General features: G+C 45.7%; 1 long non-coding RNA gene across 3 annotated transcripts; it reads right to left on the bottom strand.

Annotated features, from left to right (window-relative positions):
- Nucleotides 1-3,366: 3,366 nt before the first annotated feature.
- LOC132814071 (uncharacterized) lies at nt 3,367-15,454 on the bottom strand. 3 transcript variants are annotated; one of them, XR_009644294.1, is made up of 3 exons: nt 15,365-15,454; nt 9,662-9,754; nt 3,367-8,638 (listed from the first exon to the last, which is right to left on the bottom strand). It is a non-coding gene; the product is annotated as an uncharacterized LOC132814071 (long non-coding RNA). The 3 variants fall into 3 exon arrangements; XR_009644295.1 differs by lacking the exon at nt 9,662-9,754; XR_009644293.1 differs by lacking the exon at nt 15,365-15,454 and having other exon boundaries at nt 9,662-13,462.
- Between the last annotated feature and the right edge of the window lie 1,751 nt (nt 15,455-17,205).

The following is a 17,205-nucleotide window of genomic DNA, read 5'->3' as shown; positions in this document are numbered from 1 at the left end:
CACCCCCCACCCACCCATTTATTTTTCAACCTCCTTCCCCCTCCCTTACGCCCCACTTTCCTGCTGAAGGACGTATGCCTGAAACGTCACTGCTCCAGCCCCTTGGATGCTGCCGACATGCTGTGCTTTTCCAGCCACACACTTTTCAACACTCATCTCCAGCATCTGCCGCCCTCACTTTCTCTCACCCTCTAATAGTACGAGATGAAAGTTTTTTGTCACTCTTTCTGACATGATAATCAAGAACGTGATAACTTGTGAAATAGGGACAGAAATTAAGCATTCCCTTGTGTAACATCAGGTTGGAGTGCCAAATCAAGATTGGGGAAGTAACAGTGACAGTGAGTAACAGAGTGTCTGTTCTAGGAATACAGTTTGTTCTTGGGAACGATTTAGCAGGAGGCAAGGTGGGAGAGGCACCCCTTGTGGTGGAGAAGCCAAAGGAAGATGAGGGAATTGGTGAGTTAAAAGAAAATTATCCAGGATTTTTTTCCAGTAACAAGATCCCACTGTCATAAGTTACAGCAGGAAGGAAAAAGGAACGAAAAAGACAAATGAGTTGATGCTCAGTGAACTGACACCCTGTTTGATGTAACGGTGCAGGAAAAACCTGAACAGGCAGAGGTGTTCCGTCCTGAAAGGCTAATGGACGTACAACAGAGATATATGCACACACACAGAAAATGAATCAGAATATATTGTTGAACGTTATTAACTTAAAGATAAAATCATAAAATTAAAATGGAGACCCCGATAGGTTACTTATTGAACAAGAATGATTAAGTTCCACACTGGCCTGACAATATTTTAATGTGTATATGACAAACAAATTGTCGGAGATAGTTGTGGACAACGACAAATCTCTCGCATTTTTTGGAATATTTAAAGACCGGAATATGAGACTATTTCATTGGAGTCTTACCTTACCGACTTTAAACTTACAAAATGTACATACTGTGGCTCCTACAATGTGATAGCAGATGTGTTTTCATGGATTTAAAGGAAAAAGTGTAGATAAGTTTTGACTTATTCCAGTGTTGTATTGGTGTGCAGAATTAATATGAATGATATAACTAAGATTAACACTTTGGTATTTCATAAAATTGGGATTAAGAATTAGAGGAAAACAAATGTAGCCATCCTTTCATTCTGCTAGTTCATTTTATTTTCTGAAACGGGGAGATGTTATGAAGACAAAAACATATATGGACACTTTAAGACAGATCGGGTTTTGCTGAATAGAAATTAAAGCTTGAGATGCCAGCTGAAGGTCACACTGTTCCACATGTCACCATTAGCTGAGAAATGGATTCCTGAGTTTTGGTTGCTGTTTTGACAGCCATTCAAATGTAACCAAAGAGTTTAAATAACGCTCAGGATACCAGATGCCAACAGAATGTGAATATTATTGTTTGGACACCTGGACAGCAATCAAATTATGAGAATTATTATATCATGGGGAGCATATAAACCCAGCATGTTGAACACTGGAGGGAGAGCTGCTGCCATCCAACAGTAGAGCAACTGCTGTAGAGCAGGAGTGCTAACTGACCATCTCAAACACTCTCTCTCAAAGACACATGTTCATGTCAAACCTACTTGCAACAAAAAAAATGACCCGGGGAGATGCAGCTGAAAGAGTGAAGACAGCGGGGAAGATAGAGACTGTATGGTCTTGAGATTGTAATGTTTAATATGTGGGTTGTTGGAACAGCATATTTTTACAGAGTTCGAGTCAGATAGTAAGTAGCTAAGAAAAGAGGGACTTGTATTTGTGAATAGTTGTTGTTTAGTGTTCACTATTAAGGTTAAGAAACTAACTTGTTAATTTCTGTTTAAAAGGAGGTCTGTGTCACTCATATTTTAACAGATTACGAGGTGAGGTGAGCTTTCCTGCGTGTTTGATTTTAATTAACAGAGTGGTTCGACTCCACCTTGTAAATGTCCATCCACGCTCACCCCATTTCCATGCAGTTGGCCCATATCCTTCCAGTCCTTTCCTACCCAAATATTTATCCAAACGCATTTGAAATGTTGTTAATTTACCCCCCTCAACTACATCTGCGAGTAGCTCATCCATGTACCAGCGTCTGTGGAAAGAAGTGGCCCCTCAGGTTCCCCTTTATTCCTTTCCTTCTAACGTTAAACTGATCCTCTCTCGTCCTCGATTCTCTACACCTTGGAAAAAGACTGAGAGCATTAACCCTATCTATACCCCTCGTGATTTTGTACAGCTCTATAACAACTCCCCCCAGTCTCCTACACGCTAAAGAAAATGTCCTGTCTTGTCCAACCTCTCCCTATAACTCAGATCATTGGGTCCTGGCAACATCCTTGTAAATTTCTTCTGTACTCTTTCTAAGTTAATAACATCCTCCCTTAAACAAAGTGACAAAACCTGAACACAATACTCCAAGTGCGGCCTTACCAAAGTCCTGTATAACTGCAGCATAAATTCCCATCTTCTATACTCAATATCCTGCCTGATGAAGGCCAATGTGCCAAATGCCTCCTTCACTGCCCTGTCTACCTGTGACTCCACTCTCAGGGAACCGTGCACCTGAGCACCAAGGTCTCTCTGCCCCCTGCACCCCTTAAGGCCCTCCCATTCACCATGAAACTCCTACCTTGATTTGAATTTCCAAAATGCAAGACCTCACGCTTCTATATTAAATTCCATTTCTCGGCCCATTTCCCCAACTGATTAAGGTCCTGCTGCAATTTCTGATAATATTCCTCACTGATCATGCTCCCACTTACTTTAATGTCATCTGCAAACTTATTAATCATACCTTGTACATTCTCAACCAAATCATAGATACCAAACAGCTATGGACCCAGCCTCCAGTCTGACAAACATCTTTCCACTAAACCCACTTCTTCCTACCATCAAGCCAACTGTGTATCCAATTGGACAGTTCCCACGCATTCTACATGTTGTAACCTTCCTGAGCAGCCTGCCATTTGGAAACTTATCAAACCTCATCAAAGCACTCTAAGAAATTTGGGAAGCATGATCTATGCTGTCTATGCTGACTGCTCCGAATCAAACCCTGTGTAAGTAATGGGTGCAGTCAATGATATGCTGTCCTTCATTGTAAGATGATTCGAGTACATAAGTGAAGCCATCTTTCAGCTGTTGTAGAACCTTGCTGAGAGAGCATTTGGAGCATTCTGTACAGATTTGATGTCCTTTGTAAGGAATGGTTCCCGTACCATAGACACGGATGATGGTAACATGAGGATAGAGTGAGGAAGCTGAGTGTTTAACCTGTAGAGTGTGATAGACGAAAAAATGGTGATGCTGAAACATGAGGAGTGGCAGGGGTCTCTTATTTCCAAAACAGAAATTCCATACTTTACCCAGGAGTTATTGGTTTGATTTATTGTCACGTGTACCTCAGTACAGGGAAACACTTTATTTATGAGCAGTGGAGGCAGATCATAGTAAACATGGCCAGACAGATCATAGGGTGGAAATAGACTTGGACAGAGTAAGGCATAACGGTTACATTGAACAGGATGTGCACTAGACAAGATCAACATGAACAAGATCAGCATTATTTGAATTTAGAGAGTCCATCCATCAGTCTAACGTGACTTTCCTAATAGTTTATATGCCTTAATTAACTCTTCCCACGTTATTGTGTAGTCGGCGTGTGAACCCGAACTGAACGTCAGGTTGCTCACAATCCCCAACAGCAGCCACAATACCTTCCATCTGAAACAGGTAGCCATTCCCATCAGCATCCACCCTACATAGAGAACACCAGGCTGGCTTCCCGGAGATGGAAGGAGCCTTCTTGTAACTTCACACAAGACATATGTCTTCCCTCCTCACCGCGAGAAAACCACGTTAAAGTCCCACGTGTGTATCATGACAGACGGAGCTACGAGGAACAACGTGGAGCAGTCTGTGTGTGCAGCCTCTGCTCCACTTGGTCATCATGTTAGAGCATCAATTAGGAGACAGCGAGGACTGTTGATGCTGAAGATCAGAGTAGTTTGCTGGAAAAGCACAGCAGGAGAATCGACGTTTCGAGCATAAGCCGTTCATCAGGAATCAGCATCAATTACCTCATTCTGCCCCGTGTAAGTGCATTGAGGTGGGAATGGCCTCCTACTGTTCCTGTGTAAGTCACTCAAGGGACTGACTGGCTTCTTCCTCGTCCGATTGGGTCAAAGGCCTGATTGTGTTACCCCTGGTTCCTGAATGACAGCTCGATGTGCTGACTAGTGTGATGATGCTGTAGCTTTAAGAAGTTATTTTGTTCTGGTTTATTTTAAGAGAGAGATTGAATGACCGTTACCAAGCTGGCTAGTTAGGATCACTTGAATAAACAACTAGTGATGCCTTGGGTTTATTTTAATGCAGATGGAATGGGTGTGGTCAGCTTTCACAGATTAGGATTTCTGGGTTTCGGTTTCTCAGTAACATCAGAAATTATTGGGGTCTCCACCGAGTTGAAAGTTTTAGTGAATGTCTCCTGGCAGCTCCTCTCTATGAATTTTCTCTTGGTGCTGTTTTTAAATCCTGAATTGGAGAAATATTTGTGTCATTCAGTGTCTGAATATTCCTTTTTTCCAAGGGCTGTGTTCATGTGATTTTCCAGTATTGGAACAGTTCATTAGTATTAGTTCCTAGATCTATTGTTCTGTTAACTTGTCCAATATAATTACATTATTCTAAATTCTTCTTTCTTTGGTTTTATTTCATCTATCGTATTTAAGCAAATGGGGTTATGCTTCACACCGAGTTGTTTGTCCAGTAACATTGCATCTGGAACAGACATTTTACATTTTCTTTAAAATAAGAAAACATTAGAGTCTAGGCTACCGCCTTCAAATATTGTCGAGGGGCTCTGGTGTGGCCCATCACACTAGAATCCTTCCCTTCTTGAGTAATATGTTGGAGGCACTGAATGGGCTGTCCCTGTTCTTCTCTAATAGTGTCAATGGGTTGAATGACCTCCTCATATTCCTGTGAAACCAGTGTAAGGTGCGGAATGAACTCTTAGTTTACTGTGGCAATGTGTAGTGTCAGACAGTCCTTTATATGAATGTTACAGACTCTTTAAAAGCACAAGCCTCAATGGAGTCCATGTCTTGCTGCACATGGACACAGTCCAGTTCAGGAGCTGACGGGGGCGTCAAATTATTCTGAACATTGTGGAATCCTAGGTGACCATCCCCACTTCTGATCTTATGGCGGGGAGAGTGAGGGTGGGGAGACATTGATGAAGCAGCTGAAGATGTTTGTGAAGAGGAAGCTACCCTGAGGATCTCCCACAGAGGTGACCCAGGACTGAGATGATGAACATCTTCCTTTGTGCCATGTTTGACTCCAAACACTGGAGAGTTTTCTCTGATTCCATTAAGTTCAGATTTGTTCAGCTCCTTGATGTCAACAGAAGCCTTGATATCAGGGTCAATCATTTTTACCTGACCCCTTGTATCAACCCCTTTTGTTCATATCAATAAGCCATGGTATAGGAGCAGCAAGGGTTTTCTTCAAACAGGTGGTATTGAATGTCAGGGTTTCTCTTCTCAAGAGTGTTCGGGGAGCCAGATGACTGAAAGTATTTGAAGAGGAGGTAGATGGATATTGACCTGTCAGAGAGTTGAGGGCGATGAGGAATTGGGTATGAAAGAGGATTTGAGACCAAGAGCAGATCAGTCATGATCTTAGTGAAGGGCAAGGCAGGCTTGGGGAGAGAATGACCTGCCCCTGTGTCTGATGTTCTCACATTCTGTTATTGGAAAGTTAGTGGGTGATATTTTCATGAATGTTCTGTTATTGAATGTTGCCATCAGGGAGACAAGAGGATTTTATGAGCCATCGCTGGGTGAGGTATGGGGGCTGTATTCATAGTGAATTTGGGTCTACAATATGACCAAGAAATAGAGCACAAGTTTCAGAGAGAGGAAGCTCTGTACAGAGAGATGTGGGGCCTCTTTCATACCCAGCTTGGGTTTTATAAGTACACTTCTCAAATCACCTCAAACCGTGTGGGACACCCTTAAAGGGCCGAATGATCACCTCGGTTTCTGTGCACCAGGTTATAGAAGTAAGTAGCCTCTAAATGCTCCTGCCGAACAGGTTTAATGGGCTGAATGGAACACAGGAACACGGGATTGAGGGACAGGAGTGAGTCATTAGATACATTGAACCTTCTCCACCAGGCACTAAGATTGTGGCTGATCAGGTTGTGGTCTCAGCCCCACTTTCCTGTCTGCGTCCCATTATCCATGACTCAGTTCTCTGTCAAATATTTCACTAACATAACTGTTAATCAATGTGAACATAGAGGCATAATAAACTTCCAGTGAAGAGGATTCTGATTTGGACATTACTTTCAGAATTTTTTGTCATCCCTCTTATAGAATCAGTGTCATGCAGAACAGAAACAGACCTGTTAGTCCAATCTGTTCACAACGAGCTGATATCACATCTGATCCAGTCCCATTTACCAGCGTTTGGCCAATATCCCTCCTCTTTCAGATACTTTTTAAATGTGCGATTGTAACTGCCTTCACCACTTCCTCTGACAGCACTTTCGGTACACACACCACTCTCTGTGTGAAACATTTATCTTCAGGTCCCTTCTAAGTCATTTGTCCTCACCTCTTCAAACTATGCACTCCTGTTCTGGAGTCCCCTACCCTGGGGAGCAGAACATATCTGTTCAGAATATCTATGTCCCTGATGATTATATAAACCTCTATAATGTTACCCTTCAAGCTCTGACACTCCAGGTGGAAACACCTCAAACTAATCATCCTCTCCCTAAAGCGCAAACCTCCAGTCCTGGGACATCTGTGTAAATCTTTTCTGCAGAAAACCGAGTTGTACGCAGTATTCTTAAAGTGGCCTCACCAACATCCTGAACAGATGCAACATGCCACCACAACCCCTATACTCAATGCTCTGACTGATTAAGGCAAATGTGTAAAATGTGTTCTGTACTGCACTGTCTGCATTCGACTCCACTTTCAAGGAACAAGGTACCTGCAGCCCTATGTCCATTTGTTTCAGAACACTCACCAGGCCCTTACCATTAAGTGTACAATTTCTGCTCACAAGCCTCAAGGCTGAAAAATACCCCTCTTTCTTCAAGCCAATTGTGACGAGCTTCTTCTGTATCCCATGTGACCGAACCTTACTAATCTGCCTACCAATCGGAATGTTATGAACACCTTGCTGAGGTCCATAATGACAATATCTACCAAACTGCCTTCATCAATCTTCTGTATCAACTCTTCACAAAACTCAACCAAATTAATGTCCCATGATTTCCCATGCAGAAAGCCACGTTGTCTACCCCGATCAGCCCTTACCTTCCCAAATGTATGTAAATGCTATCCCCCAGAATCCCCTCCAACAACTCACCCACCACCGACATCAGGCTCACCGGTCTATAGTTCCCCGGCTTTTTGGGTCACTGTCTCCTTTTCTAGTCCCACTCCTCCACTGTTCACAACAAATGTTAAATGTAACCAGGTCGGTGATGTGGCCGATGATATTGGTCTCAGACTGGGTCAGGGTCAGTTTTAGGAACAAGTCAGGCTAGTTTCTTTAATCTGCTCAAATAGCACGTTTATGATCCAGAGCAACGCTACTCCAACTATGATGGAATGCTGAATGGCAAACTGGATATTGCAAACAAAGACTCGATATTTCCCGTTCTAAAAACACACACACACACACACACACACACACACACACACACACACACACACACACACACACACACACACACACACACACACACACACACACACACACACAGACTTTCTGCAATTTCACGTTAAAGAACCTTGTCCAAATATTTGTGTAACTAATGACAAAAGGAAAAATTGAGAGATTGTCCAAAATGTTATTCTGCTTCTGAAGATATTGTACTCACACAGCTGCTAGCAATGGGATTTTATCCTGGGACAGTTGGAATTGGGCTGAATTCCCTTTGCATTCGGCAGTCAGGAGGTTCCAGGTTAGCACAGTGGCTCAGGAGTTCGCAGTGTTCCATCACAGCATCAGGGGTATGAGTTCAATTCCAGCCTCGGGCGACTATCTGGGTGGAGTTTGCATCTTCTCCCCTTGTCTGCGTGAGCTTCTGATGGGCGCTCCCATTTCCTCCCACAGCCCAAAGCTGTATAATTCAAGTGGGTTGGTCAAATAGTCCACAGTGTTCAGCGATTTCTACTTTAGGTGCACTAGTCAGTGGTAACTGTAAGGGCATGGGAAGGTTACTCTTTGGAAGGTTGGTATGGATTTGTTGGGCCGAAGGGCTTGTTTCCACACTGCAGGATTCTATAAAAATAAGAATGGTAACGATGACAGTAGACTTTTGTTTTAGCTCGTACACGTTACTGTGATGGGGAATAATGAAGGAGAGGGAGTGCAATAGGCTGTTTCTTCTCTGGCAGATGACATTGTCTCCCTCTCTGAGTTGAATCACACAATAATGTCATTCTCTCCCAATACTGGACCATGTGAGGTCTCCTTGTACATTGTCCAAACTATGTCTCCATCACATTCCCTGTTCCATGTCGGTGCATCATTGCTGCTGTCATACACAGAGCCATACCCTGAGCAGAAAATGGTCTTGGTCGATTTGAAGATATTTTTTATATGTCCCTGCGTCATTAAAAAATAAAATGTTTAATGTATTCAGAATACATAGAACATAGAACAGTCCAGCACAGAACAGGCCCTTCAGCCCACCATGTTGTGCCGACCATTGATCCTCATGTATGCACCCTCACATTTCTGTGACCATATGCATATCCAGCAGTCTCTTAAATGTCCCCAATGACCTCGCTTCCACAACTGCTGCTGGCAATGCATTCCATGCTCTCACAGCTCTCTGTGTAAAGAACCCCCTCTGACATCCCCTCTATACTTTCCTCCAACCAGCTTAAAACTATGACCCCTCGTGTTAGCCATTTCTGCCCTGGGAAATAGTCTATGGCTATCAACTCTATCTATGTCTCTCATAATCTTGAATACCTCAATTAGGTCCCCTCTCCTCCTCTTTTCCTCCAATGAAAAAAGTCCGAGCTCAGTCAACCTCTCCTCATAAGATAAGCCCTCCAGTCCAGGCAGCATCCTGGTAAACCTCCTCTGAACCCTCTCCAAAGCATCCACATCTTTCCTATAATAGGGTGACCAGAACTGGACACAGTATTCCAAATGCGTTCAAACCAAAGTTTTATAGAGCTGCAACAAGATCTCACGGCTCTTAAACAGAATCTCCCTGTTAATGAAAGACTAAAAACCATATGCTTTCTTAACAAAACTGTCCACTTGGGTGGCCATTTTAAGAGATCTATGTACCTGCACACCAAGATCTCTCTGTTCCTTCACACTGCCAAGAATCCTATCCTTAATCCTGTACTCAGCTTTCAAATTCGACCTTCCAAAATGCATCACCTCGCATTTATCCAGGTTGAACTCCATCTGCCACCTCTCAGCCCATCTCCGCATCCTGTCAATGTCCCGCTGCAGCCTACAACAGCCCTCTATACTGTCAACGACATCTCCAACCGTCATGTCATTGCAAACTTGCTCACTGATTCTTCAATCCGCTCATCCAAGTCATTTTTAAAAAATTACCAAGAGTAGAGGCCCAAGGTCAGAGCCCCGAGGAACACCACTCACCACAGACTTCCGGGCAGAATATTTTCCTTCCACTACCACTCACTGTCTTCTGTTGGCCAGCCAATTCTGTATCCAGCCAGCTAACACAGATACCTGTGTTAAAATGAATTCTTTGTTTTAACAAATACAGAAATTGCTGGAAAAACTCACCAGGTCTGTCAGCATCCAGATGCCTTTTACATGATGTAGTTGTACCAGCCTCCACCACTTCCTCTGGCAGCTCATTCCATACGCACACCACCCTCTGTGTGAAAAGGTGCCCCTTAGGCCTCTTCAAAACCTTTCCCCTCTCACTTTCCACCAATATCCTCTAGTTTTGGACGCCCCTAACCTGGGGAAAAGCCTTGACTACAAACCCTATCCATGACCGTTCTGATTTTATAAACCTTTACTGCTGCGAAATGTGACTCCAATCAACACGAATGGCTGTACTTTCAATAATCCTGGGCCGAAATGCTGAAATTCAACACTGACACCTGTTCTTTCTCCATCAAGTCACAATTCTAAAACCAGTTTCATCAGTTTGTTCAGATATATTAGGAGACACTTCTGTGGGATTTACACCTAGACCTTTGTGCCCGGAGGTAGGGACACGAGCACCACTCGGCAATACCCATAAAGCTGTAACATTATTCACTGTGTTTGTCCATCAGCCTGTTATGACATGCTGAGACATACCTCTGCAGCAGGCAGGACATGAATCCACACCTTCTGGTCCAGAGCTAGGAACACTACCAAACAATTTCAGGAATTGGAATCAAACCCAGTGCCTTGGCTCAGAGACAGGGACACTACCCACTACACTACTGTACCCAGATTTTGGGTCACATTTTAAGGGGCAGCGTTCAGCTCGGTGTGGATTTATTATAATCAGGTTACCATTACTGAACTACACAAAACATTTTGTGTTGTTAAACTAGTGCAAGATCGAAATTAACTATGACCATCTTTAATCGCTATTATCTGTAGTCTGCAATATTAGGGAAAGAATTCCTGCAGACACACTCTGCCCAATGAAGGCTCTCAAATAGATATTTATTACTGAACACCAGGCACGGAGAAAGACCATAATTTCTGGTCCCAAAACACCGACCAGTATAACCTAAATCTCACGTATGTCTACCCTCTGCCTAAAACCATGAAATGATACCAGGCCGCTGATTACTGTCCAGCCTCTCCTCCCCACTGACTGTGTCTGCAATCCGTCCCTCCTTCCTCTAACCACACAAGGCAAACCAAGCTCAGGGTCTTTGTGAAAATCAAGGCCGGACTATGCAGGCCTCCTGGAGAGGGGTGGGCATTTTAAAATTAAACGGGGAAGGTGAGGAGGTGGTAATATCACTCACTGGCCGAGGCGTGGCAGATGGATTTAAGTTTTGATGAATGAGAGGTATTGGATTTGGTAAATCCAACAAGAGCAGGACTTATACAATTAAACGTAGGGCCTTTGGCAGTGTTGTAGAACAGAGACCTAGGCCATCAGGTATAATTCTTTAAAAGTTGCATCTCATATAGATAATGTGGTTAAGAAGGTGTTTAACACACTTGTCTTCAAAGGTCAGACCCTTGAGTATCGAATTTGGGACGTCATGTTGAGGTTGTACAGGACATTGGTGAGACCTCTTCTGGGATACTGTGTCCAGTCTGGACATCCTGCCCGCTCATTCCATAGGCACACCACCCTCTGGGTGAAAAAGCTGCCCTTAGGTCACTTTTAAATGTTTCCCCTCTTACAACTATGTCCTCTAGTTTTGGTCTCCACTACCCCCTTATAAAATACATTGACTATTCACTTTGATATTATTGACCTTGATGTTATTAAGCTGGAGAGGGTTCAGAAGAGTTTAACCTGGATGTTGCTGGAAATGGAGGGATTGAGCTATAAGGAGAGGCTGAATAGGTTGGGACATTTTTCACTGCAGAGTATGAGATGGAGGGGTAACTTTACAGAGGTTTATAAAATAGTGAGGGGTACAGATAAGCTGAAGGGCTGATGTCTTTTCCCTAGAGTTGGGGATTCAAAACTGAGGGATATTTTAACGTGCGAGGAAAACAGATTTACAAAAGTCAGGAAAGGTAATTATTTTAGACAGAAGCTCGCTTTTGTGTGGAATGAACTTCCAGAGCAAGTGGTGAAAGCAGGGACAGTTACAACGTTTATAGGACATTTAGATCAGTACATGGATAAGACATCAGTTTGGATGGTGCTGTGAGCAGCTGCCCTCCCCCTCCCCCTCTCTGAATGAATCCCTGTTGGTTTTCACCCTCTGCCAATGCCTGTGCAGTGGCGTGGGGAGGCCAGCAGAGGGTGGCATTGCATCACTTTCAGCACCATAGAGACAGCCAGACCTGCTCCACACGGAGACACACAGATACACACACAGCAATTGTTAGGACACAACATAGATCTCATCTGGTAATTTAAACTAAACATAAATAAATGCTCAATTCGCCTCATAAACTGTTGAAATATGAGTGACAGAGAACTCCCAAATTCCACTGTTTAAATAAAAACAACAATGTAGCTTTTAACACTGAAAGTGAACTGAAAGAGACCCTCTATCTCTTAACTGCTTATAACCCGACTCCAGCTCTACAGCAATATACTGTTTCTGGGTCTGCCATCCTCTCATATCACAGGGACTTGTAAGCTCTCAGTTCAGAGCAGCATTCACTCTCTCTTAAAGGTACAGTACACACTTTCACCTTCATCCCATTATACCCTGATGAATATAGATAAGTGGAACCTATCCGGATTTCTCTTGCTCTGTGGTTTGTCAATATTTCATCTACTCTGTCTCGTATATGTCAGGACTTTTGTTATTCCATTGACAGTATGTCATTATTTGACTCTGTCCATAGGGAAATATCAGTATTTCACTTGCTCACACTCCTGTGTGTGGGGCAGGATTTCAGTTGTTTCATGGGGACTGTGACACTATGACAATCTTAATGTTTGTAAATGGGACCAAACCTGCAAGAATTGTAAAGTCTATGGAGGACAGTGTGGAACTCTAACAGGACAGTGACACGCTGGTAGACGGGGATCAATGCAGAGCAGTGTGAGGTGATGCACTTTGGTATGAAAGATAAAGAAAGACAGTTTAAAACAGGCTGTGCCGTTATAAAGGGGCTGCAGGAACAGAGAGCGCTGGGTGTATATGAGCACAGATTGTTGAAGATATCAGGACAAGTGGGGAGAGCAGTAACTATCACAGATTAGTGTCAGTATCTGAGCTGTTTACAGGGGGAGGTGAGGGAGGGAGTCTCCGTGCTCCCTTCCTGGGAGGTGGTGTTGACAATGTGATGTGAGCCCACCCTCCTGCCCCCCGAGACCGTGGGGATTCCATTTGTACCAGCTCGACACAGAAGGGAGATGGCATCAGGGCCACGGCTTCTAAGTTGTGCCGGGGGGAAACGGAGCTGCCAGTGGGTTTAAAGTGAGAATTGCCCTTCACTGAACATTGCTCCTTACTCGGTCGGTGGGACGTGGATGTTTCAGAATCCCCACATGAGGCTTCCAGGGTCGTACCAGGGCCCTCCCCACATGGCGAGGTGAGGGGGTGAGGGAATGGATATCGAGCACTCCACCACCCGGCTTGGCCCTTTCGGTCCGACTGCAAGCTGTTTCTCCTGGAATGGGAGAAAGGGAGGGTGGGAGTGGGTGGCCCTGCTGTTAGTGCCGGTGTACATGGGGGACATGGGGAGGGGTTCGGATGGAGTCAGTCCACAGGGTTGTATCCATGAAGTGTTATTAGTGTGAGGGGTAAAGTGGAGGGAGGGAGTGAGAGAGAGGGAGAGAGAGAGCGGAAGAGAGGGGGGGAGAGAGAGAGAGAGAGTGGTGGGGGGGGTGGGTGGGGGGGAAGGTGCCATAACAGATATACAGTGAGCAGAGAGAATACAGTGACCCTTATCCTGACAGAGCGGGGAAGGTTATTGATGCTTGTCCTGTATTGCTGGACATTTCTGCAGACCGCAGATACTGCACTGAGCTGGGTGGGGAGCTCAGACCATGCTCAGTGGGTCTGGTGGTGTGGCTCCCTCTGGGAAGAGAATGGTCACCCTCTGTACTAGCCCATCCACCAGGACCGCCGTGGCACCAGTGCCAGGGGTCACAGAATACCCAGGGGCACGCATGATGGGTGGGAGAATCGGGCTGGTATTGAATGAAGGGACACCATGGGTAGTTAATGAGGTGAGTTCAACACGATAGCACCAAGAAATTAGCACAGCCTCGTGTGGATGATCCTTCTATTCCTGGGGCCGCACGGTGGCACAGTGGTTAGCACTGCTGCCTCACAGCGCCATAGACCCGTGTTCAATTCATGCCTCAGGCAATTGACTGTGTGGAGTTTGCACATTCTCCCCGTGGGTTTCCTCCGGGTGCTCCGGTTTCCTCCCACAGTCCAAAGATGTGCGGGTCAGGTGAATTGGCCATGCTAAATTGCCCGTAGTGTTAGGTAAGGGGTAAATGTAGGGGTATGGGTGGGTTGCACTTCGGCGGGTCAGTGTGGACTTGTTGGGCTGAAGGGCCTGTTTCCACACTGTAAGTAATCTAATCAATGCACTGGGGTGGTGTACACAGTCCTACATGCTGGGAGGGTAACTGCTCCTGGGTTACAGATTAATTCACGGGTGATCACTGCACAGGTCTCTGTGCTGGTCAGACTGTCTGGCTGAGGTTTATAGATAATACAATGATGTGGTCAGTGCAGCTCCCCGTGCTGGATGGATATGTAGCCTGTGCACAGTACATCATGTTGGGAGAATGGATAGAGGGGAAAGGTGATGGACAGGTCACGGAGTTCCCCGGAACGTTCTGTCCTGACATTCTATAACTGACATTCCCCGGAACGTTCTGTCCCTGACATTCTATAACTGACATTCCCCGGAACGTTCTGTCCCTGACATTCTATAACTGACATTCCCCGGAACGTTCTGTCCCCGACATTCTATAACTGACATTCCCCGGAACGTTCTGTCCCTGACATTCTATAACTGACATTCCCCGGAACGTTCTGTCCCTGACATTCTATAACTGACATTCCCCGGAACGTTCTGTCCCTGACGTTGTTTGTTTGTGAACGGCCGGACGTCAGTGAATTGAACAAACGATAAGATCCCGAGGGAAGAGATCCCGTTCCAGGGAGAAGGAGACACTGTTCCGAAGGCCCCTCAGGCAGTTAAAGGGGGAATACGTTTTCCCTGCGTTTACATTTCTCCACGACACAGGATCGACCACAATTTAGACCAAAATACAGAAATTCCCAAACTCCGTTTGTCTTCAGGAAACTGGGAGAGAATCCTTCAGGACAGCAACGTTCCCACCCTCCGTATTAGGAACTGGGAAGGAGTGACCTGTGTCTGCTCTCGAGTGATCGAGTGTGTGGGAATGTTCTAGAAACCATCTGTCCTTATGGATGTGTCTCTGTGTGTTTGGGGAGGGAGGGTTTCTTGTGGTTTATGTCACATTTTTGTCAGTAATTCCGACCTTCCCATTTGTTATTCCAGCTCCAATTATTTTAATAAATCCCTGAATACAGGGACACATTTGAAAATCTCACTGGGTCCCCGATCAAACGGGTCCCTTTGCCTCCAGGCTGATGGATAATGGGTTTGTTTTCCTTCCTCACAGTTAACGTAGTGACCATCTACGTCCTGCTTTATAAAGATTGTGGATTGTCTCCATGTGTCAGACGTTACCTGGGGGCCATGGCAGCGGCGGATCTCCTGGTCATTATCCTCGACCTGATCCTGAGACACATTCCCATTGTTTATCGGGAACAGTTTTATTTCCTGGGTACTCCGTCCCCGTGTGTAATATCCACGCCGTCCTGCTTTATGCAGCCACTGACTGCTCTGTCTGGTTCACCGTCACTTTCACCTTTGATCGGTTTGTGGCCATTTGTTGCCAGAAGCTGAAAAGTAAATATTGCAGTGAGAAAACGGCGGCTGTGGTTCTGGGAGCAGTGACTGTGCTGAGCTGTTTAAAGAACATTTCCTGGTATTTTATGCTCACGGCTCGGTATTGGCTGGGGAACGCCCCCTGGTTTTGTGATGTAACAGACGCTGTTCGATTCTCCAGTGTCTGGGTCACAATCGAGTTCCTCCACCACATTCTAACCCCGGGTGTCCCATTTCTCCTGATTCTGCTGCTCAATGTTCTCACCGTCAGACACATTTTAGTGACCAGCAGAGCCCGCAGGAGACTCCGCGCTCACACCAATGGGGACGCTCAGTCTGACACTGAAATGAGAAACCGAAAAAAATCCATCATTTTACTGTTTGTGATCTCGGCCAATTTCATCCTGTTATGGTCAACGTTAATGCTGTATTCTATATGGTACCGGATGTATGATATTGGGTATACCCCTGTGTATCTCGATGGCTTTGTGCAGGAATTGGGCTTCATGCTGCAGCTCCTCAGTTGCTGCACAAACACCGCGATTTACGCCGTGACCCAGACTAAGTTCAGGCAGCAGCTGAAGAATGTGCTGAAATATCCCTTCACCCAAATCCATCCATCCATCAAATTCCCTCATTAATCACACCATCCGGGATTTTCTCATTTCAGTTCAGTGTTTCAGCGATGGAGCAGCCTGTCGCTATGGTAACAGACTGAGGGGAGCGCTGGTTTGTCCATCCTTATCCCACAGGGGGGTTACAGGGAAACATTTCAATGTTTCTCACAACTCAGGGGCCAGTGAGAAAAGGCACCATCCCACTGACTGTATCCATCACTTCCATTTGTAACCAATAAAAATGCTGATGACAGCGTGCCGAGCAGCAGAGGGACCGATGTTGTTGTGTGTCTTTGTGTTGGAGAAGCTGAGCTGGAGAGAGACAGACTCAGCCCCAAGTCCTGGTCCTCAGGGAAGGGGAGGGCACCGCGCCCTGAGCTCAGGAGCTGGGGTTAACTCCCTCTGTCCCCCAACTCCAACCTGGCCTCCCCATTACCTCTCCCCTACTCTTTCTCCTCAATTCTCTCTCTCTCTCATCACCTCTCCTCTTCACACTCCCTCATTTCCCCTCTCACACACAATCCCCCAACCCCGGTTTCTCCACCTGCCCACATCTTCCCTATCCCCTCACCCTCACTCTCTCTGTCCTGCTGTCTCTGTCTCCCTCCAGCAGTTCCAGCTCTACCCCATTTTCCCCTCCTCCTACCTCCCACATCTCACCCCCCCCCCCACACACAGCCTCACGACCAACCAACCCCACACCCCCAGTCTCTGGGTCAGAGGGAGAGGGAAGGACCAGGGAGACAGAATGTGTCTGAGACAGGGGGAGGGAGGGACAGGAGGGAGAGCGATTCAGTCAGAGAGAAACGGAGGAAGGTGGGGGAGAGAGAGAGAGAGAGACTGATTGAGGGGGGTCAAGAGTGAGAGAAGGTGGAGGGAGAGTGAAGGAACGGGGGGGAGAGAGAGGGGGCAAGGGAGAGATAGGGTGAGATGGGGGAGGGCGAGAGATGGGACGGAGGGAGGGGAGGGAATGTCAAGAGGGAGGGAGAGGGCGAAAGAGGGGATGGGAGAGAGAGGGAGCGC

Source organism: Hemiscyllium ocellatum, unplaced genomic scaffold (assembly GCF_020745735.1).
Source record: "Hemiscyllium ocellatum isolate sHemOce1 unplaced genomic scaffold, sHemOce1.pat.X.cur. scaffold_659_pat_ctg1, whole genome shotgun sequence".
Lineage (NCBI taxonomy): Eukaryota > Metazoa > Chordata > Chondrichthyes > Orectolobiformes > Hemiscylliidae > Hemiscyllium > Hemiscyllium ocellatum.
This window is presented reverse-complemented; position numbering and strand designations above follow the sequence as displayed.